At 36.6% G+C, this 23,099-nt stretch overlaps 1 protein-coding gene across 4 annotated transcripts in view; it reads right to left on the bottom strand.

Annotated features, from left to right (window-relative positions):
- MIPOL1 (mirror-image polydactyly 1) overlaps positions 1-19,262 on the bottom strand; it is a 306,644-nt gene extending 287,382 nt beyond the window's left edge. The window contains exon 1 of one of the 4 annotated variants that reach the window (XM_045848602.1): positions 19,066-19,262. The gene's annotated coding sequence lies outside the window, so the exon portion shown is untranslated. Of the gene's footprint in view, positions 1-18,643; positions 18,707-18,928; positions 19,041-19,065 lie in introns of those variants that run through there. The other 3 variants (XM_045848604.1, XM_045848603.1, XM_045848605.1) reach the window with 3 other exon arrangements.
- Between the last annotated feature and the right edge of the window lie 3,837 nt (positions 19,263-23,099).

Here is a 23,099-nt window from a genome sequence, read left to right as displayed (position 1 = left end):
ATATAAATTATTTACTTTCCTGTCCCTCTCAATTAAGCAATCTGAATTGAAGAAGGCTTGTATTTCTCATTGTTTGACTCATAACACTTAAGAAATGTATTCTATATTAATAAAATCTCAGTTTAGTGATAAGGCTCTAAGAAATGTTAATTGACCAGGTGATAATTTGACAACTAAGAAGCAAAACTACTCAATTTATTTATTCAGCAAATATTTATTGTTCTAGGTCCTAAAGAACTAAATTAGATTCTAGAACTAAAACCTAGATCTTCTGATTCCTATGGCAGAGTTCTTTTCATAAGCATAGAAAAAAAACTTCCTTTTTTGAGAATGAAATCACTTCCATATGATTATAGCAGGGAAGGAGAAGCTCTTACTAAAGAACTGACTACTGAACCAAAAAAGACAATCCCTTACTAGTTTAAACTTTTTATTTAGATGTCCTCTAAATAATAATCAGTTAAAACAAGCATATAAAGCTATAGCAACATAGCAATATTGGGAGAAACAAATTTTAAAGTTACTAAGCACTTAAGTAAATTCTTTAACTTAAAAATAACTTTAATTCAGGACAGTTGGCATTTTCAAGTAATAATTTCCTAGACCATTTTTCTCAATTATAAACATCAAAACGTAAAACCTGTGCATCTGTAATCACACTGTTAAATAAAAGCACCTTTTATACAGAACTTACACAATTCCAAGCATTTTATGCCCCATCAACAAGTTTGAAATCTAGTTTATCTTTCTACAGCTTTCTCACACACACCTAATGTGTGAGAGTAATTTTTTTTAAGATTTTATTTATTTTTTAGAGAGGGAAGGGAGAGAGAGAGAGAGAGAGAGAGAGAGAGAGAGAGAGAGAGAGAGAGAGAGAGAAACATCAATGTGTGGTTGCTGGGGGTTATGGCCTGCAACCCAGGAATGTACCCTGGCTGGGAATTGAACCTGGGGACAGTAATTTTTTTTTAGCAATTCACCTTTTATTGAGTGTTGCAAAATATTCACCTAAGTTTTCATAGGGAGAATACTTTTTATATTTCCATTCGCTTATTAATATTTAATTAAATATTTGATTATCACAGATATAATTGATATAAACAACTTTTGGGACAAACACAAGTAACTATTGATAAGTACATAAATAAACTGAATCAGTAGGGGCAGAAGTATCTACCAGATAAATGCACTAATCTGAGTACTAAGCATACCATAGACATCCATCAGTATGTTTATACAAAGGGAATGAAGAACTCAAGTTATTCAAGTAAATCATTAAGTAGAAGATATTTAAGGTAATTAAAACTGTAGAGGGACTACTTAAAAATGTTTTTGGCCATTAGGGTACTGACAAAGTATAAGCATAGACCAAGAGAAACTTACCAACTCTATCAAGAAAAGAAACCACTGTATATATTCCCTACAGATGACTAGTAAACAACATAAGGGATAAAATTCTATTTTACTTAAAGTTATATAACAAATACACAAATCATTTAGTTGTATTAATATATGGGTTCCTTAAGTTTAATCTAATACACACATACCTTGGATATATATATATATATAGCAGGTTTGGTTCTAGACTACTGCAAAAAGGTAAGTCACATGAAGCTTTTGATTTCCCAGTGCATAAAAAAGTTATGTTTATACTATACTGTAGTCTATTAAGTATGCAATAACATTATATCTAAAAAAATGTATATACCTTAACTAAAAAATATTGTTGCTAAAAATGCTAACCATCATCTAAGTCTTGGCAAGTCATAATCTTTTTGATGGTGGAGGGTCTTATCTTCAATTTGTTAAAAAACAAAATATCTGCGAAGTAGAATAAGGAGAAGAGCAATAAAGGGAAAGTCACATGAAGTCACATGTTTTTGGCCATTGGGGTACTGACAAAGCATAAGGAGAGACCAAGAGAAATGCCTGTATCTCATCAGATAACTGTGCTGACCTTGTTTCCTATTAGAGCAATAACATTAGTAAATGCATAGCTCCATCTAGTGGGAAAATATACAAACCTGTCCAGAGCTTATGTTTCAGTCTTTGACTAATTTCACAGCAAACTAAACAAAACTGACTTTTAACAAGGCCAGCTTTTCACACCAAACAGGTAATTACAACATTTTTCCTAATCAACTTGCTAACAAACACTGTCCATTTGATTGGTGATATTTTTAAATGAGGATGTCTTCAACATCTTCTAACAAAATTTTTCATAGGAAAAAGAATGGTGGCTCTTTATTCTGCAAAGGAAACAGTATTCATGTTGTTCCTTTAAAGAGAATAATATACACAAAACTCACTCCACAGGGATACAAGTATGAAACAACAACCAACAAGCAAATGCTAATGTAAAACTGTCTTCAAAGTCCCTATGGTCATAATAAAAAACAGTTAGGGAGATACAGACAAAAACATAAGCAGAGTTTCTAAACATTTTGTTGACCTTTTCCCAATAATACAAAAAATAATGAAAAATTTTTTGTATTTCAAAAGTTTTTTGAAAAATATTAATGGTGTGAAAACTCAAAGAATATTAAAAGTTCCCTCTTCAATAAGTATTTTTAAATACCTAACTCTTAAAAAATGTAAAAACATTTTAATCACTGATATAACTAAACTTCAAATCAAAATATATTTTTGGATACAAAAGTATATAAATTTAACTTAATAAAAGCCCACTAAAATAAGGCACCAGAATGAAGAGTAACAATCAATGATAACATACAGATTTTTCCCTTTAATATTTTTATTTCCATATCTCTACATAAATTCAATATATAACGTAAGCATATTTCTCTTTATGTTAATTTAATTAAAATCAATGTTAATTTGTTCACTATTCTGCAACATCAATTCACATGAATAAGGCTATCATACATTAATATTTTAATAATATCTAAGGATTTAATACAGCTCTAATTCATATCTCTAGTGCCTGCTGAGCACAGTACTTAGTAAAAAAGTATATTTTTAAGTGAACACTTTCAACTTTCCTTTGGGGTGCTTATTTTATTAAATCAAATTGCCTTTCATTTTTCTTCCTTTTGGATGCCATGAGAAGCTAAAAATTTGAAACAATGTATTTGCTTTAATAAAGCAGTTTTTAAAAATTATTGCAGACTTTTTCCTGACCTGAGTGGGTAACAACAGTATCAATTATTGGAAGAAGGGGAATAAGCTTGTTAAAGTAAGAATAATATTCCACCAATTACCCAATAAAAGTCTTCTGCTATCCTTGGTAATTGTCAGATACTCAACGTTCCTGGTTTATCAAAATTACCATCTTATCTAGACCCTAGTAATTAATTGTTTATTCTGTTTATAGGAATAAGAAATAAAACTCTTTCCTTTTCAGATAAGACAAGGTTGTAATTTTTTCCTAAAGGAGTTTTGTTCAAAAATTAGGAAGTCCTCCAATTATTCAGAAATTAGGAAGCCTTAAGACAGTGAGTGAACTCAAAGATTGCTGGCCCTCTCCCCAAAAAAACAACTAGAAAAAAGAGAGGGCATCACAGACCCAAGGAACCAACCAAAAACCAAGAAATTCATGTAAGTGTTAGCTGTCTTGAAGGAAGCTTGTGGGAAAGGAGGACTACAACCTTGACTGAAGAGAAAACACTGGTGATGCTGTGAGATTAAGTTAGAGAAAAATTTGTGTAGCTCACATCTGCCATGTTGCCTTAGAACAATTTGTGTCTGTCCCACCAATATAACCCAATAACCCAAGCTGCAAGTGCAATGGGGTAATATTAAGGGAGAGCAAAAATCTTACTGGGGTAATGAAAACAGATGGGATCTGTCTTAGAATGTTTGGCTTCTATAACAAAAATACCATAGAGTGGGTGACTTATAAACAACAGATATTTCTTTATTAAAGATTGTATTTATTTTATTTTTAGACAGAGGGGAAGGGAAGGAGAGAGAGAAACATCAATGTGTGGTTCCCACTCATGCTCCCCCTACTGAGGACCTGGCCCACAACCCAGGCATGTGTCCTGACTGGGAATCAAACAGGTCACCCTGTGGTTCACAGGCCTGCATTCAATCCACTGAGACACATCAACCAGGGCAGACATTTTTTTTTTAAAGATTTTATTTATTTATTTTTAGAGAGGGAAGGAAGGGAGAAAGAGAGAGAGATAGAGAAACATCAATGTGCGGTTGCTGGGGGCCATGGCCTGCAACCCAGGCATGTGCCCCGACTGGGAATCGAACCTGAGACACTTTGGTTCGCAGCCCACGCTCAGTCCACTGAGCTACGCCAGCCAGGGCTCAGGGAAGACATTTACTTCTCATACTTCTGGAACCTGAAGTCTGAGGTCAGCACTGGCACAGTTTAGTTCTGGTAAGAGTCCCCTTCTGGGCTGCAGACGGCTCACTTCTCACATTATTCTCACATGGTAGAGAGTGGAGAAGGGAAGCACGCTCTCTTATGACTCTTAAAAGAGCACTAATTTAATTTCTAAGGGCTGTGCCCTCATGACCTTATGGAATTCTAGTTATCTCCCAAAGGTTCCACATCCTAATAGGGAGTTAGGTTTCAATGTATGAATGGTGAGGGGCAGAGCACAAACATTTAATTCCTTACAAGATCTAACCATCATTTATTTATTCTACCTTTACCCCTTCCAAACACCAGACTGACTGACCTATAACCATAGCAGTTAATGTTCCTGAATATACAAGAAAACTGCATTTCCTAGCTGTCTTTACATTTGGGTCATGTGACTGAGTTGTATTCAATAGCAAAAGTAGTGTGGGCGGAAGTGATACAAGTCCATTTCAAGATGCGCCTGCAGGGCATTCTATGATATCCTTTAACCTTTAGTCCTTTTCCCCTCCTGCAACAACCTTAAAAATCATACTTGAATTAGTGACCTCATAAGGTAGAAGGAGCTCTGATCTCTAAGCCAAATTCTGTATGGGTGAGAAATAAACCTGTGTGTTTTAAGTCACAACTTGGGGGTTATTGTTGCAATAATAACAGCCTTTCTGATCCTAGTACACAACTCAGAGGCTGCCGTCTTCCCTGTCCAATTCTAACCATAGGAGAGCATTGGTACAGTAACAACAAATGTGCAACAGTGATCTGGTGGTGCTTGAAATTCTCTAACTCCAAGCTCATCCCACCCTCCCATTTCCCTCTTCTAAAAATACACATCTATTCTCTCTCATTTTTCTCCTCTCCTCCTCTCTCTTTCCCACTCCCTCACTCACACTTCATTGCCAGATCTTAGAACTAGCTATTTCTCAAAAGTAACAGGAAACATTTTTCTATATAATTACTTTTCAATCTTTTGACAATTCATTTGGAAGATTTCAAAGGGCTTAAAATCATTACTTCCTTTAAAACAAATATGCTGGTTATACTCTAACTATAATCACTAGAAGTCAGAGCTGATCCAATGTTAAAGTCAAATGATACTTGAATTCTTGATTTTGCAGAGACTGCTAATGATAAAAAAAAATGGAGCTATAAATTCTAGACACTGCCCAAATGACCATATCCTATAAAAAATAGTCCAGCAAAAGTAGAAAGAAAGAAAAAAGCAAAAGTAGAAAGAAAGAAAAAAAGATCACCCCTTACACTCACTACCAAAACATAAACTATTCTTAAAGTCTTAGTATGGTGACTTGGTCATTTTTGTTTTACATATTTACATATGTGTACTCAATATCTACAAGTATGTGATTTTTGTCTGCAATATTATATCATAAATGTTTTTTTTCAAATCATTTTAATGGCTGTTCAGTATTTGATTGATGGCAATATCATAATATTCTGTTACCAACAGCACTAAAAGGAACACCTTTATGGCCATTTTTAAAAATACCATTAACATTTAATGTGGGAATGTTAAAAAGTAGTCTAAATATTTATCCACTAATAGGCAAATAATATGGTCCTTTGTTTTTCATAAAATACTTAAGAACATATTTTAGAAGACAATGATTTCAAAAAATCCTTTAGTGAAGAAAATAATTTCTGTAATATCTAAGATATATTTACATGTAGATCAAATATGAACTTTCAGGCCAAACAGTTAGTAATCATGTGACAAAGTATTTAAATGAAATTTTAAATCTAAGATGATTAACAACCAAAAACATAGGCATTTAAAGATGTAAACTTTGATTTTAATTTAAATGGAAATAAAATCAATCACCTGCATGAAATAAAGACAATAGAAATTAAGCCACTGAAATCTGAAGTTGCATTTCTTACCAATGAAGAATGATAAAGAAACTCAGTGAGTTTCTGTATAAGAACTGCCTAAGCTATAATTCACTTACCCAAATGAATTAGAATAATCTTGCCCACTGTGCCAGCTCATGCCACTGAATAAAATGTTCTACTTTGAGATATCATAAGCTCTATCACACAATACCTGCAGCTCCCAATCTGGTAATAAGTTATTTGACATAAATTAAGGAAATAGCTCAATTTACATTAAATTTAAAAGATAATAAAGGTATTAAAGTACTAATTAGCTTCAAGACATGCTGCTTTAAAAGTCTGTCATACTTCAGAAAGTATTTCACAAAAAGGAATTTAAACATTTAAAAAATGTTTAGGTTACATGTATATGGTTGAGACTTAATGCAAAACAGCATTTCAACACTCAAATACAAATAGTATCTATTAGAAATTACCATTAAAATTCCAACTGAGTAATAATGCAAAAAGTTTTCTCATTATGTGATGCACACTTTTATCATTGTATCCTAACATAAATTTACATGATCTTAGGAATAAGACATACTTCTTAAGATCAAAACATTATTTAAAATAAATAAATACACAAATAACAAAATACACACCATAGTTGAGGAAAAACTTTTTCTCAATCCTCTTAAAATCCCTGGCTGGAACTGAATATTAAACTAACAACACAGATTAACAGGACAAATGCATATAAATTTATTTAATTTAAGTTTTACATGACAAAAGAGCCTTCACAAGCAAATAACAACCCCAGAAATAGTTAAGCCTAAACCCTCTTATACTAGGTCTGATGAAAACTAGAAAACATGGTAGGACAAAGAGTATAGGTGCCAAGAGTAGTAAACTGGGGGAAACACAGCAAGGCCTGTCCCTTTGGATTCCTCCGAGTATCCTAATCCTTCTATCTTTGGAGATAAGGATGCTCCTTCCTTTTGGGTATATGGAGGACACCTCTCACAACAGGGTCATATGTGACCTTCTTCAGGGGAGAAGAGGGAGGTCAGAGAGTCCTTCTTGAATCTGCCATTTGCCAAATTTTTTCAGCTTAAAATGTTTACATATATATATTTTTTGAATTTCTATAAGCTTATTTCTCAATTATATTTTATTGACCATGCTATTACAGTTTCCCGATTCTTCCTCCTCTGCCCCCCTCCACCAAGCACCAGCTCCCTTGGGCACACCCACACCTTTGTTCATGTCCACGGGTCATGTATGTAAGTTCTCTGGCTACTCCACTTCCTATACCGTAACTTACATCCCCACAGCTATTCAGCAAACTACCAATTTGTATTTTTTAACTCCCTCACCTCTTCACTCATTCCCCACAACTCCATCTGGCGACCATCAAAACATTTTCTGTATCAATAATTCTGTCTCCATTCTTGTTTGCTTCCTTTGTTCTCCAGCTTCAATTGCTGATAGATATGTATTTATTGCCATTTTATTGTTAATAGTCTTGATGCTCCTCATTTTTCCCTTAAGTAAGTCCCCTTAACATTTTATATAATAATAGTTTGGTGATGATAAACTCACTTAGTCTTTTTCTTGTCTGGGAAGTTCTCCATCTGCCCTTCTATTCTAAATGGTATCTGCAATGGGCAGAGCAATCTTGGTTGTAGGTTCCTGCTCTTCATGACCTTGAATATTTCTTACCAATCCCTTCTAGCCTGAAAAGTTTCTTTTGAGGAATCAGCTAACAGTCTCATGGGAACTCTCCTATAGGTAATCAACTGCCTTTCTCTTGCTGCTTTTAAGATTCTTTCTTTATCTTTAACCTTTGGCATTTTCATTATGATGTGCCTTGGAATGGGCCTCTTTGCATCCACCCTGTCTGGGACTCTCTGTGATTCCTGGAATTACATGTCTATTTTATTCACCAAATTAAGGGAGTCCTCCTTCATTTTTTTTTAAATAGATTTCCAACTTCTTTTTCCCTCTCCTCTCCTTCTGGCACCCCCATGATGAGAATGTTGGAATGCCTGAAGTTGTCCCAGAGAACGATTACACTGTCTGCATTCTCCTGGATTCTTTTTCCTTCTTGTTGTTCTGATTGGTTGTCTTTTGCTTCCTTATGTTCCAAACCATTGGTTTGATTCTTGGCTTCATCCACTCTACTGTTGTATCCATATAAATTGTTCCTTATTCCAATCAATGTATCCTTCATTTGTGACAGGATGTTTTATGCTGTTGAGATCCTCACAAAGTTCCTTCAGCATCCTTATAAACAATGTTTTTAACTCTGTATCTGACAGATTGCTTATCTCAATTTTATTTAGTTCTTTCTCTGGAGTTTTGATCTGTTCCTTCATTTGGGCCACATTCCTTTGCCTCCTTGTTTTGACAGCAGCCTCTTTTGTTTATTTCTAAGTATCCGATAGAGGTGCTATGACTCCCTATCTTGGTAGCGTGGCCTAATATAGGTGTCGTGTAGGGTCCAGTGGCACAGCCTCCCCTATCACCTAAGCTGTACACTCAAGGTGTAACAGGGTGCAGCCAAGAGGGGGGCCCCAAATAAGGATTTGGAATGGGGTCCAGAACTCAAGGAGTCCAGGAAATATTAGAAAGATATAAAGGATGTCCTCGGCCCCCCTCCCCGCACACAAGTGTGAGTTGAGGGAAGGGACACATGAATCGGGGCCATTGAGAGCTGTTTTGTACACCAACAGCTTTGTAGCTAACCTCTGGTGTGGTCATTTAACATATTTATAACCTTTAACTGGTTGCATAGATATGTTAAATAGCTTTGGCCATGCTCTGAGCTAGGGGGATGGAAGGGACTTCCACCCAAGATGTAACTGGGGGGCAGGTCCCCCTGGTTACAGTGCCTGCATGACAGCTTGGAGATGACTGGCTCCACACCATGGGGCCACGCCTGCCCAGACTCACTATGGCAGCCCAGTAAAGCTGGAAGGATATGGGAGTGCTGGCAAGTGTAGCCAATGGTGGGAGGAGTCAGAAATGGGGCTGCAGAGGAAGATTGGTGCGGGGATTTAAACCCAGACATAGCAGCCATTAAGGGGAGAACCACACAGTCTTGGCAGAGTGAAGACCCCCTCACAGCTTTGCCAGGAAGAACCACATGGCTTGATCCTGGACAGTGACACAGCTGATGGTGCTGGGAGCCTGAATCTACTTCTTTTCCTGAGATATGATACCCCAAATTAGGGCAGAGGGAGAAGGAAGCACTGTGTGTGTCTGTGGGTATCCTAAAGGACTTTGATATTTTAATGAAAACATTAGGTCATACTTTAAGTCTATACAGCTTTAAATGAACATTTCCTTTCCTTTTCACAAATCTCTGGCATTGAAAGACATCTTTCCTATGGTAGTGGATAAGCAAACCTAGTGGGGGACCCTTTTGGTAATAGTTTGTTGTACCCCACTTGGCCCGTGTTCTGTAACAAAGGTATACCCTCCATGTAAACTAAGTACATCCTCCTCCTGTAGCAGAGCCTTGATTGCTGTTGGCAGGTCAATGGAAAGGATTTACCCAGGCCAGTCACCTGCTAGGACTGGCTGTGACCACTGACCACCAACCTCTGCCCTCTGTGGAGGATCAGCTATTTAGGGGCAGTGTGGTGGTGCTTCATTGCGGTCTGCAGCTGTCTACTAGGTGTGCAGGCCCTGGATTTCCTGGGTTGTGCAGGCCAAGATCATCCCTCACCTGTGTTCTGCCAGGGCCACACTGCACCAGCTATAAACCAATCAGGGATGGCTGCTACTTGCGCTGGGCTTACAGAACCCCAGGCGAAGTCAAGCTGTAAATCTAGGTTGGCTGCTGCCAGTGCCAGGCCTGTGGCCACTTAATAAGAACTGTGAAAGTGGCCTGGCTGGTGTGGCTCAGTGGACTTAGTGCTGTCCTGCAAGTCAAAGGGTCGCTGGTTTGACTCCTGGTCAGGGCACATGCCTAGGTTGTGGCCACATCCCTGGCTGGGGCATGAGAGAGACAACCAATTGATGTATTTCTCTCATTGCTATTTCTCACATTGCTATTCCCCTCCCTTTCCCTCTCTCTAAAAGCAAATAAATAAAACTTTATATTTAAAAAAAAGAGGTATAGAGGTTAAGGGCTTCTATACCTTGGCTGTTGCTTGTTTGATAGGATTTAGGAAGTTGTGAAGCATAAGCCAAGACTAGACATTAATGTGGAAAGGCCACTGTTAACAGCTTGGGTGGGCTGGTTAGTTGGGTGAAACAGAGACTCAGGGGATCTCCAGGGCAGGGCAAACAGTGTTAGCCAGGTCTAACAAATAGTGTTAGTTATAGTCTCAGATATGGCTCCTGCCCACTAGCTCTGTAGGGGGAGGGTTTAGAAAAGGAACAATGGCCTCTGCCCACTGGGAGACAGCGGTCACCCAGCTCCTGCCCTGATGCCAGATACTGCAGTCCTTCCCTGTATGTCACTGGTGCCTTTCAAGCTACTATCCTAGCACAGGAGCTCAGAGGAAGTGAATCTGAGTAAGTCTGTGTGTGGGTTCTTTAAGGGGAACTGCCTGGGACTCCAGAAGTTTCTTCCACTGACTCAATCCCTGCTGGGTTTTGCAGCCAGAAGTTATGGAGACTTATCCTCCTAGTACTGTAATCCTGGGATGGAGGGGCCTGGTGTGGGGCTGGGGCTCCTGGCTGCCGAAATATCCCTCCCAAATTTTTATCCACCACATGTGGATGTGGGACCAGCCCATTCCACATCCCTGCCCCTCCTACCAATCTGGATGGATGCGGTTTCTTTAATTCCATAGTTCTTGGACTTCCATTCAACTCAATTTCTGACTGTTCTACATGATGGTTGTTCTATATTTTACTTGCAATTTTGATGTGGTTGTGTGAGGAGGCAAGCCATGTTTACCTATGCCGCCATATTGACCGAAAGTCTCAGAAGTCTTTTTGTTAATATATGTTTTAATCTTCACCAGAGGATATTTTTTCATTTATTTTATGGAGAGGATGAGAAGGAAGGAGAGAAACAATAGGTTGCCTCCCATTTGTGCCCTGACCAGGGATCAAACTTACAATCTAGTTATGCACCCTGACCAGGGATCAGTCCCATAACCTTTCGGTGCACAGGACAACTCTCCAACAAACTAAGCCACCCAGCCAGGGTGTTCAGCTTAAAATATTAAGTATGCCAGTGCCATATTCAGTCCCTTTGTGTACATGTCTTAGAACATGTACACCTCTCCACACATAATGAAAATATCATACATATTACCCTCCCGAATTATATTTTATTTAGGATAATGGAGCACAGTAGGAAAAGAAAAGCATGCAAGTACTAATCAAAAGAAATGAGTGGCCATATTAATATTAAACAAAATAAAGCAAGAAATATTGCCAAGATTAAAGAAGTACATTAAGCAGTTTAATTCACTAACAAAACAAACAATCCTAAATACGTAAGTATTTACTAAGGGTGTCAAAATACGTAAGTTATAATGAAAAATCATCAGACAAATCCCTAATTATAGTTAGAAACTTCACCACACCTCTCTCAGCAATCAGGAGAATAAGTGTTCAGAAAATCAGTAAGGATATAGAAGACTCAGAATATCAATCAACTTGACCTAACTGACATTTATAGGAAACTCAATCCAACATGGCTGAATACAGAATCTTTTCAAGTGCACACGGCACATTTACCAGAAAAGAACCCATTCTAGTCTATAGAACAAACCTCAACACATTTACAAAAACTGCAATTTTACAAATTATGTTATCTTACTAGAAGAAAAATAAACTAGAAATCAATAAAAGTATCTAGAAAATCCTCAAACACTTCTAAATAACCCATGATTCAAAAAGAAAGAAGAAAGGGAAATTATAAGTATTTTAAATGATATAAAAATGGAAATAGATTACCAAAATGTATGGTATGTAGCCTGGGCAGTGCTTGGAGGGAAATTTATGGCACTAACACATATATGTAAAAAGGAGGAAGGCCTCTCAATATTTAAGCTTCCACTTTTTAAAAACTACATAATTAAGAGAAAATTAAACCCAAATCAGACAGAAGAAAGGAAATTAAAAGAAAGCAAAAATCCATGAAATTGAAAATATAAAATCAACATAGAAAAGATCAATGAAACCAAAAGCTGATTCTTTAAAATGAAATTGGTAAACCTCTTTCCAGATTGATCAAAATAGAGACATACAATGCAAATTATCAGGAAGAAGACAAGGACATTAAAATGATCCCACAGGTATTAAAAAGATAAAGAGGGAATATCACAAACAGCTTTACACCCATAAATTTTAAAAATTCCTTAGAAAACACAATCTACCAAAGCAAACTCAATTAAGAAGAGGTAACCAGAATAGTCCTGTATCTATTAAAGGAATTGAATTCACAGTTTCAAGAAAACTTCCAACAAAGAAAACTCCAGATCCAGATATTATAGTAATAAGATCTCTTAAATTGCTGTTATTTCCTGGAAACCTCCTTCCTTAAGAGGCTTCTCCGGAATCTGGACCATCTGTACTCTAGGCCTGGGACATCATTTCACTGTTCTCCTGGGTTGGATTTACTGTTTCCTATATTCCATATCTTCTCTTAATCTTTCTTTTGCTAGAGCATAACTTCTGAGGATCTCCTTGTATGGTAGTCTTTTTTCTACTCTCATACTTCAAAGGTTGTTGACTAGCCAAGAATTGGGGGGGTTGAAACTATTATCCTTCAAAACTTTGAAATCACTGCAACACTATGTTCTAGCAAATGATAATGCTGGTCAAGAAGACTAATGCTGGTACGTTCACTCAATTCTTTTTTCTTTTTAGGGAGCCCATTTTTGTTTTCTTTCTAAACCTTCAGTATTTTTTTTAATTCTTGGTGTTGTGAAGTTTTACAAACATGTGTCTATGGGTACTTTTAAAAAAAGTATTGAATACTGCAAGGACAGAAACATGAAATGTCATGCATCTGGTATTAAATGACGGTTGTTTTGATTGGGGTTATAGAATTTGGAGTAATGTTTTGCTGTCATCTCTTTATTTATGTCACATGAAAGAGTTTATAAAGAGCATATACTGTTTTTATAAAAAACTATGCCATTAAAAAATAAAAACAATGCCTACAATGTTTATTAAAGCTTTAAACATGCAAACTTTGATTCTATAATTCTATTAGAAATCTGCATTCTAGCAAGGGTGCAAACATAGACATACAAGAACATAAACTGCAGTGCTGTTCATAGTTTAAAAAATTAGAAATAGCATGAATAGCTACATATTAAGGTCTAGTTAAACAAATTATGCTATATAAACACTATAAACACTATGCATACATAAATTAACATAGAAATATGTATAAAATATTATAAAATGAAAAGGGGAAGTTATAAAATAATAAAACATAACTATCATTATACTAAGAAAGTAAAAAAGCAAAAAACTCCCAAAACTATGTATTTAGATACATATACACATGTAAGGAAATGTATAAAGAAAGGTCCGTAAAGATACATTTCAGGATGCAATAGTCTCTACAATAACCACTAAAAGAATGGTAAAGCATGCATAATTTCCAAAGTAACAAAGGATAAAAATAGAATAATACCAAATATGAAAGGATAAAGTGATCCAAATACTATATGCTCCAATTGTAAAACAAAGATGTCCCACTGGATTTTTAAAAATCCAATTCTATGTACACATTAACCAAAAGAAGGCTGACATAGCTGTATCAAAGTCAAAGAGAGGTCAGAGCTTAGAGAAGACTCAGGAAATCTGACAGGTAAATACAACATGGGATCCAGATTGGGTCCTAGAACAGAAAAAAGAACACTGACGAAAAAACCATTGATACCTGGATAAAGTGTATAATTTAGTGAATACTTATATCAATATTCATTTCTTGGTTTTGATCATTGTACTATGATTATATATTGCATTAACATTAGAAGTAGGGTGAAGGGTTTACAAAAACTTTCTGTACTATTTCTGCAACTTTTTGGTAAGTCTAAAATTATTTCGAAATAAAAAGTTTATTAAAAATTCATATTAAACTATAAAACAAAAAGCATTACCACAGGTAAAAATGGATACTTATTAATGGAAAAAAGGTTCAATTCATAGGGCAAAAAAACAATTATAAAATTGTATGCTTCTAATAACATGACTTCATAATAAATAAATAAAAAACAGAACTACAAGAAAGAACAAAATCCATAATTATACAGGGAGATTTAACACTCAGTAACTGTCAATCAGTTATACACATATAAATCCATAAGGAAGAGATTGTCACAAAGGCCCCCATTAAGCCTTTGACAGGCAGGTCTCTAAACAGGTCAGCTCATAACATGGTAGCTGGCTTCATCAAAGTGAGCAAGAAAATGCCAGCAAAAAGGAAGTTACAGACTTTTGTAACTTAATCTCAGTGACATTTACCATTTTTGCCATATTCTTTTTTCAACTTAATCTTTATTGTATTTTTTCCATTATACCCCTTAATACCACCCTCCCCCAGCAAACACCACACTGTTGTCCATGTCCATTTCCTTTTTGCTTAATCTCTCTACCCCTTAACTTCCCTCGCACCCCCATCATACAATTGTTTAGAAGTGAGTCTCTAGATTCAGTCTACCCTTAGGAAAAAGGATTATACAGGTGTCTGAATACCAGGGTTATTTTAGAAGGCAGCCTATCACAAGTAACATAATGGAAAAGGCAACTGGAATACAAGTTAGGCGAACTGGATTTTAGTAAATACAATCTCTCAAGGCTTCACTGTTTTCGCTAAAAAAAAAACAAAAAAACAAAAAAACAAAAAAAAAAACCTCAGGGTAGCCGAAATTACACCCACAGTCATTTAAATTCTACATTCTAAATTCTGTATCTTTAGGAAAGGATCACTATCAGATCCTTGGTCAAAATGTCTCATTTTACAAAAGAGAGCCAAGTTCCAGGAGAGGTTAACACAGACAGGTAATAAGCCATGCTTATTCTACTCTTTTGCCCAGTGCTCTTTCACTGTAGTATACACCTTTTCAATTAATGCCCTAAAAAAATCCTATCCTCTATTTAAGTTTCAAAATCCACTCAATTCAATTACTCTCAGGTAAATTACTCAATTACTCTCAGGTAAAGAGAGTAATACTGTACTAACAAGAGCAGCAGCAACAATTGACTAATACTGTGCGTTACTTCTTTTTCTCCCAGCAGCCCTAAAGCTATCTCTGTAGGTGGCATGTGAGATGAAAGTCAGCTGTCCTCTGCCCATCCCAGTCCCAGGTATCTGGACATTGCAGTATTAACATTCTTTGCTAAAAGTCAAGTATAAAAATCAACAGATAATAGAGCATAGCAGAGTCACCTTAAACAAAGTAAACCTAAATGTAATATCTAAAAATAGAAACTACAACCAGAAAACGCAAGTTTTGTCCCCACTTGAAACCTGAAAAATGGTGTCCAAGAGGCCAACAATGGCAATGCGATGCAGGCTATGTCCAGGGAGTAGGTACTCTAGGAAGCTAACAATAACAACTGCACTGCCAGATATATTCTTATTCATACAGAAGATATATTCTTAGTCATACAATCAGTGTACTACCATTAAACATTTGTACTACATAAATACCCTATTTGCTCCCATATGAGGTCAAAAGCCAAGGGGGGTGGGGGGAGAAAGGACTCACTTGTTAGAAAACTGCCTCCACAGCACATACCCTTTACAAGCCATAATAATTTGTAGTAACTCCAGCTCTGGCTCAAGAAGTGCAGTGAAAACATTGCATATAAGTACAATTGCTATATGTGGCATTATAAAGCAGAAAGGTATCTATACTAGTCAAATTGTGTGTGTGTGTGTGTGTGTGTATACACGTATATAAATGCCTATGCTCAGAATTTCTACTTAAGAACGGCTCAAGGATAGCAGTGGGTTGTTGGTGGTAGAAGCTGAGGCCTAATGGTTTATCCTAAATTTGTGTTTGCATAACAATCAAGATTGGAAAAATATTAATTATCTATATCAAAGAAAAATCACATTGATGGAGACTACCTGAAAACTTCTCATTACTTTAGCATATAAACATCTAAATACAAACCTAAATTCATTTCTATAAACCACCTAAAGTGTTACCTTAAAATGTTAACATAGGCTGAAATAGTATTAAAAGAAAGTTTTTGATACTTTCAAAAGACTTTTGATACTTTTGGTACTGAGTGAAAGGCATGGAGCCCAAAGCAAGAGAAGATGACCTGGACAGCCCAATGGGACACTTAAGGAAGAAGAAACCTCCATCCTGGGCAGGAATACCACAATTGAGTGTCATAGCCCAAGCCATTGGCTATTACTTCCCATATTATGAATATACACAATCAGAAGATATAAATTTCAATCAAGCCATACCAAGATAAAACAGTTCAAAAGACAACACCCACCTCAAAGTAGTGAAAAAAGTATTTTATGATTTTTTTATGCTTTATATTTTTGTGCAGGAATATCTGGACATTCACCCTTTCCCTAGGGTTTTATGCAATATCAAAGATGTTCATCTCCTTTCTTTTCCCTCTTCTTACCTCTCTTTTGAACAGTTAAGAGAAATCTCAAACAGGTCTCTAATTAGTCTTGAGGTAAAAGTGGTAAAAAGCAAAGAAGAGAAGTTTAAGGATTTAAAACGTAACTTCAAAATATTGCAGCACGCATTACTTAATACTATTATGTATTTATGCTTTTCCAATATAGCCCACCTCAGTTAATGATTTTACTACCAACAAAAAGATTAAAGGGTTATTTCTGAACTGTCATTTTTCCACATAGCAGGGGTTAGAAAGCTATGAAACAAGAAAGAAAGGAGGGAGGGAGGCAAGCAGACAAGCAAAAAAGAAAGGAAAGAAGGAAAGTAGGCCAAAAAGAAGGAAAGCAGGAAGAGAGGGAGGGAGCAAGGGAGAGGGAAGGGAAAAAGGAAGAAAGGGAGGGAGTGGAAAGAAAAGAAAGAGAAAAGAAAAGGAAGGAAAGGAGGGAGGGAGAGAAAGAGACAGAGAGAAAGAAAAGGAGGGAAGGAAGGAAAAAAATAGAGACTATATATGGTCTCCCAACCTAAAATACAGGCAGCCCTAACTTCACACAGTACTGCTTTAACAGAACCTCTGCACAGCAAGAACTGCCTCTATTACATAAAATTTGATGACCACTGCAATTACGGATATCCAAATGGCCAATAAACATGTAAAAAGGTGTTTAATATTATTAGTCATTAAGGAAATCAGGGAAAACCCACAATGTGATATCACTATATTACCCCCAAAATGGCTAAAATAAGTAAGATAATACTAAGTGCTGTAAGCATTTGGCTTTGGAAGCATTAAGGAAACCAGAATTCTCAAACTCTGCTGAAAGGAGTGCTAATTGACAACTAATTTGAAAAACTTTTTGGTAGTTATACCAGAAATACATACTGCATATTCTACAATGTAGCCATTTAACTAGTAGGTATATGGCCGACAGAAATGTATACATATGTTCACTAAAATACTTATAAAAATGTGCAAAGAAGCCCTATTGGTAACAGCTAAAAACTGGATGAAAGATCATACAGAATAAGAACAAACTACTGCTACATAACTTGTATAAATCTCACAAATACAATATGGGCAAAAGTGAAACATAAAAGTCTGATGATTACGTTTTTGTAAAGGTAATAAGATAAATTCATAGATGACATTAAAAATCAAGATAACGGTTATCTTTGGGAAAGGGGCACAAAGTCGGACGTCTAAGAGTCAAGTAATGCTCTTTCTTGATCTAGGTGCTGTATATCCGTTGTGAAAATTCAGTGAGTTGTACACTTATGATTCACGAATTTTTCTGCAGATCTGTTACCCTTCAAAAATGAACACATTAAAAGAATTCTATAAACTCTGCCTTTGAAGGTAAATTGTGTACATCTCCCATCCATTTTTCTGATTTGCCATCATAATCTCTCACCAATAAGATACCTTTAATTCCTGTTACCTAATACAGAAAGTCAGCTTTGTTTTAATTAACTGTCTTGGTATACTACTGCATAGGATACTCAAAAGAATATGTAGCTAGTTCCACATTAGTTCCCAAGGAGGAACTTTGAAAAACACAACACTGTGCGATGGTATGTTAAAATTATCTGGGGAAGAAAAGAAAACCTCCCTTGGTTTTGGGTTACCTTTGTCTACTAGTAATACAGTGATTTAATCTGCATAAAATGTTCAAAGGAACTTTTCAAAGAGCCTGTTCTTGTGGAAAGTTTTTCTTTCTACCATCCTAATGATGTTGTTATCTTATGTTTATCCAGTTCTTTCCATCCATGGAGCTTTAAGTACTTCACAAATACTGTTGGGTGGTGTCGCCTTCCAGTTAGAGAATTTGGGCCAACAGACATTGTAAACCTAAAGTGTTCAAACAATATCTTTCTGCAGCATGGCTCCACGTACCTTAAAGAAGCACTGCGTTCTTTGTCGAAAGTTACAAGTGTGAGAACTGAAGTACAAAACGATTTAATAACTCTCAAGGGCACAGAGTCAATCCTGGGTTGAACCAGAACATACGCTCCAACTCACCGCCGCTTAAGGGGAAAACAAACAAAAACCTACACCCTCGAATAAAATGCTCAGCTGCTCAACTCATAATGAGAAACTGGTAAAGATGCCGAAATCATACCCAGAAAAAGAACCTGTGTACTCTGACCTTCCAGAGAACCCCATCACTACCGGCCGTACCGGGCCAACTTTCACCTGTGCAGATTCCGCTCTGCGCCGTCACCTAGTCCAAGGAGGCTGCAGGCGGAGTTTCCAGGGCTATTCTCAGCCCACCTTTCCTCTCCGGTTCCCCAACACTCCCCAGCAAACCCGTTTACCTGAGATGCGCCCAGCACCGCCCCGGAGCTGACTCCGATCTAGCCTAGAGTTTCACCCGGCCGACACAAGCCCCCGCGTCAGCCAATCACCGCTCGCTGGGATCCTCCCGGCCCGGAGCTCACTCGCGCGAGGCGGTGCGCGCCCAAAAAACGACCGGGCGGGGCACGGAGGCCGAGGGAGCCGGCCGCACGCTGCGCGCGAGGGCCCACGGGGAATGGAGCCGGAACGAACGCGTTCCAAGCTGGGGGGCCGGCGGTGCGCACCGAGCATGCGCATGCCGCCCCCTTGGGGCCGCGAGGCGGGGTCTCTGGGCGAGGGAGCTAGCTTGGAGTCTTCAGGATTTGACAGAAGAAAGAAAGCGGTGTTAAGAGCCTTTTGCAGCTTCTCTAGCCGAATCCTACGCTTGTGGGGACCGAGACAACTGACGCAACCTGAGAGAGCAAAATATTATCTAGACAAAACCCCATCTGGTTAAAGGAGGAAAATTGAGTGGTTATAAAACGCGTCTGGTAGTTTAATCTTTAGTGTTGCCTAATCTCCACGGGAGCTGGCGGAACTGTGGTTTCCTGTTTTATTTGTGTGAAGTTTGAGGTGAGAAAGAGAGGAAGGGACGCCAGGGACGGGAGAGAGGGGCGTGTTGGGAATTGATGGTTGAATGAAAAGGGCAAAAGTTGGACTCCAGTTCGGTCAGCACAAGTGGTACCTAACTCCTGACCAAGGGAAGTTTCAACCAAAAGTTGGAAGTATAATCTTTTTGAGTTAAGTACTAGAAAGAGACCTGGTTGTTTGTTTTCAATATGTGCGTTCTTTAAGACAAAATGTTGAACCTTCCAGAATTAAACAAACAAAAAGTTTAATTTGTGTGCTTCTATGTTGAAACAAGGTATGACTGGCATAATTAATTAGCTATTGGTATGTAATTCAAGTGTGGTTCTTTCCCACAGACTAGTATTATTTTTATAAATGTCACGTTCATTCCTTCAGACACCAAATATTTATTGAGCACATACGATGTGCCGGGTTCTTTTCTGGGTGTTGGATAATAAGCAATATTAGCTTTTACAGTTTTTTTTTCATATTACAATAGGGGTAATATGAAGTGTTGGCAGTTTCCCAAGTTAGTAAAAGTTAATGAAAGGAACTTACACTTTAGTAAGTGTAAAAAAGGGAGTGAATAAATAAGACATGAAAAAATGGAGGTAAATTAGTTGGAACCAAATAGGATATAAAATTCAAAAACTCTTGTTAATGGAAATTGTTCTGAAGAGGTTTATTACATACTAAGCTTTGAAATGCATGTTTTTCTTTGATTCAGCCAAGGTTTGAAAAAGATATTTACAGACACAAGGTACCATAAAAATATATGTAACAAACAGAGGAGTGGTGTAGTTTGTGAGAGTAGGTGGGAAAAGCACTCCAGTCAGGAACAATGACTTATTGAAAAGGTTTAGGACCAACTAAAATTATGTGCAAAAGAAAGAGGGAAAGTTGCTTTTTCTAGCTAAGGAGTAACAAGAAATAAGATGGGAAGAGTGACCACAACATTAAGAAAATTCAAATAATGAATTAATAGGTTAAACTTAGAGAAAGTGGTTATACTATTTTTCTTTGGATAAATGTACATTATTAACCCTAGTTTTTAAAACTCATTATCTGTGTGCTGAAAGTCTTCAGGGTAAAGAGAAAATCCAAGTTTTCTTTTCTTCTGGTGATCTGTTTTTTCCTTCTTCCTCTTTTATTCAATGAATTCAGACATTCAGCCTTTTCTCTCTAGTGCTACCTCCAACTGAGATAACTTTTAATGCTGTTTTCCTGAACTTTTCAGATGACAATGGCTAATTTCTTCCCACCCCCCTTTCACTACCACCTTCACTCACATACTCATTTCTTATTTTCCATCCTGCTAACAGTTGCCAGTCTACAAGAAGTGAAAGAGACCAATTAACAGCTCTCTTTCCTCTTCTCAAGCTAATTACCAAAGATGTCTGTACTCTCAATCCTCCTACAAGTAGTCCTTTTGCAGAAATATGGATGAGGATGAGAAGGAAAAGAAAGTGAACCTGTCTTTCATTACAGGAATGAAAAGAAGGTCAGATGATGAATACTCAAAAGTTCATAAATATCATTAGCCTCTGAAAATGTGCCAAACACATCAGTCAATTCTAGAAATGAAGTAATGAATAAAAATGCACAGAAGTAGCTGAGTTTGTTGTATAGTAGTCAAGAGTTCTCTAGAGAAATGGAAACAACACTTAACACAAATACATACACATACACAAATACACAGAAATTTTTATGTAAGGGATGTCATTTTAATTTGCAGTTCCCTGATGACATGATGTTGAACATTTTTCTTACTTATTTAACATCTGTGTATCTTCATTGATGAGGTGTATGTTCAGATCTTTTGCCCATTTTTTATTGCTTGGCCCATAATTGCTTGTGTTCTTTCCAAGTTTTAAGATTTCTTTGCATACTTGGATTCATATCCTTTATTGGATATGAGTTTTGAAAACATTGTCTCCCAGTCTGTAGGTAGTCTTCTCACTTTCTTAATCATATTTAACAGAGCAGACAATTTTAATTTTAATGAAGTCTAACTTCCTAATTTATTCTTTCATGGATTGTACTTTTGATGTATTTAAAAAGAGATCACCAAACTCAGGATCACCTAGACTTTCCCCTTGTTATATTTTAGGAGATTAATCATAATCACTTTGGATTTCATATTTAGATCTATGATCCATTTTGAGTTAATATTTATGAAACATGTATAATACATTCTGTATCTAGATTTATTTTTTGCCTGTGGATATCCAGTTGTTCTAGCACCCTTCCATGAAAAGACTATCCTTTCTCCACTGAATTACTTTTGCTCCTTTGTTCAAGATCAAAGAGAGTCAAGACAAATAGAGTCAAGATCACTTGACTCTATTTGTGTGGGTCTATTTCTGGGTTCCTGTTCTGTTTAGTTGACCTGTTTATCTGTTGTTTTTTTTTCCACCAATACCACACTGTCATTATTATAGCTTTATAGTATTCTTAAAGCTGGGTGATCTTCTGACTTTGACACTTAAAGTGTCAATCTTCTGACTTTGTTTTTCTCCTTCAACATTGTGTTGGCTATTGCCTCTCCATATAAGCTTTAGGATCGGTTTATCACTAGCCACAGAAAAACTTGCTTGGGTTTTGATTGGGATTGCATTGAATCTACAGATAAAGTTTGAAAGAACTGATATCTTGGATACCATTTAGCTTTCTTTTACATTTGTTTGATCTTTGAACAACATGGGTTTAAACAGCATGGATATACTTACATGCAGATTTTTAAAATAAATATACAGTGGCCCTCTGTATTCTCAAGTTTTGTATCTATGGGTTCAACCAACTGCATATGCAGAGAGCCACCTTAAGTTATAGGCAGATTTTTGACTGTCAGTGGTTGGTGCCCCAACCTTCATGTTGTTCAAGGGTCTACTCTTCGTGTAATGCCTCTGTTTATTTACATCATCTTTGATAGTTTGCATCATAGTCTTGTAGTTGTCCACATATAGATCTTCATATTTAGTTAAGGTTTATACCTAAGTTTGGTTTTTAGTCTGATGTTAATGGTATTATGCTATTAATTTCAGATTCCAATTGTTCTTTGCTGGTAGTAGGAAAACAGTTAACTTTTGTATATTAACCTTGTCTCCTACAACTTTTATATAATGACTTATTAGTCCAATAAAGTTTTCTTTGTTGATGTTTTAAAAATAATTTTATGTAGACAATCATGTCTTCTGTGAACAAAGACAGTTTTATTTCTTCTCAATCTATATATGTTCATGATTCACTTTTGGTTGTCACATATGTAATTTTTTAGAAACAGAACTTAATTCTCTCCTGATCTCAACATGTATCTCTCTATCCTCCACCATTCCACTTCTGATGCACCTAATAACAGAGCTTCAAAACATACAAAGCGAAATGTGTTAGAACTGCAAAGAGAAATCCACAATATAAAATTATAGTCAGATTTCAAACTCATCTC

Source organism: Phyllostomus hastatus, unplaced genomic scaffold (genome assembly GCF_019186645.2).
Source record: "Phyllostomus hastatus isolate PE091 unplaced genomic scaffold, TTU_PhHast_1.1 phas_contig_62, whole genome shotgun sequence".
Classification (NCBI taxonomy): Eukaryota; Metazoa; Chordata; class Mammalia; order Chiroptera; family Phyllostomidae; genus Phyllostomus; species Phyllostomus hastatus.
Note: the sequence above shows the minus strand (reverse complement) of the source record. Positions and strands in the feature narration are given on the sequence as shown.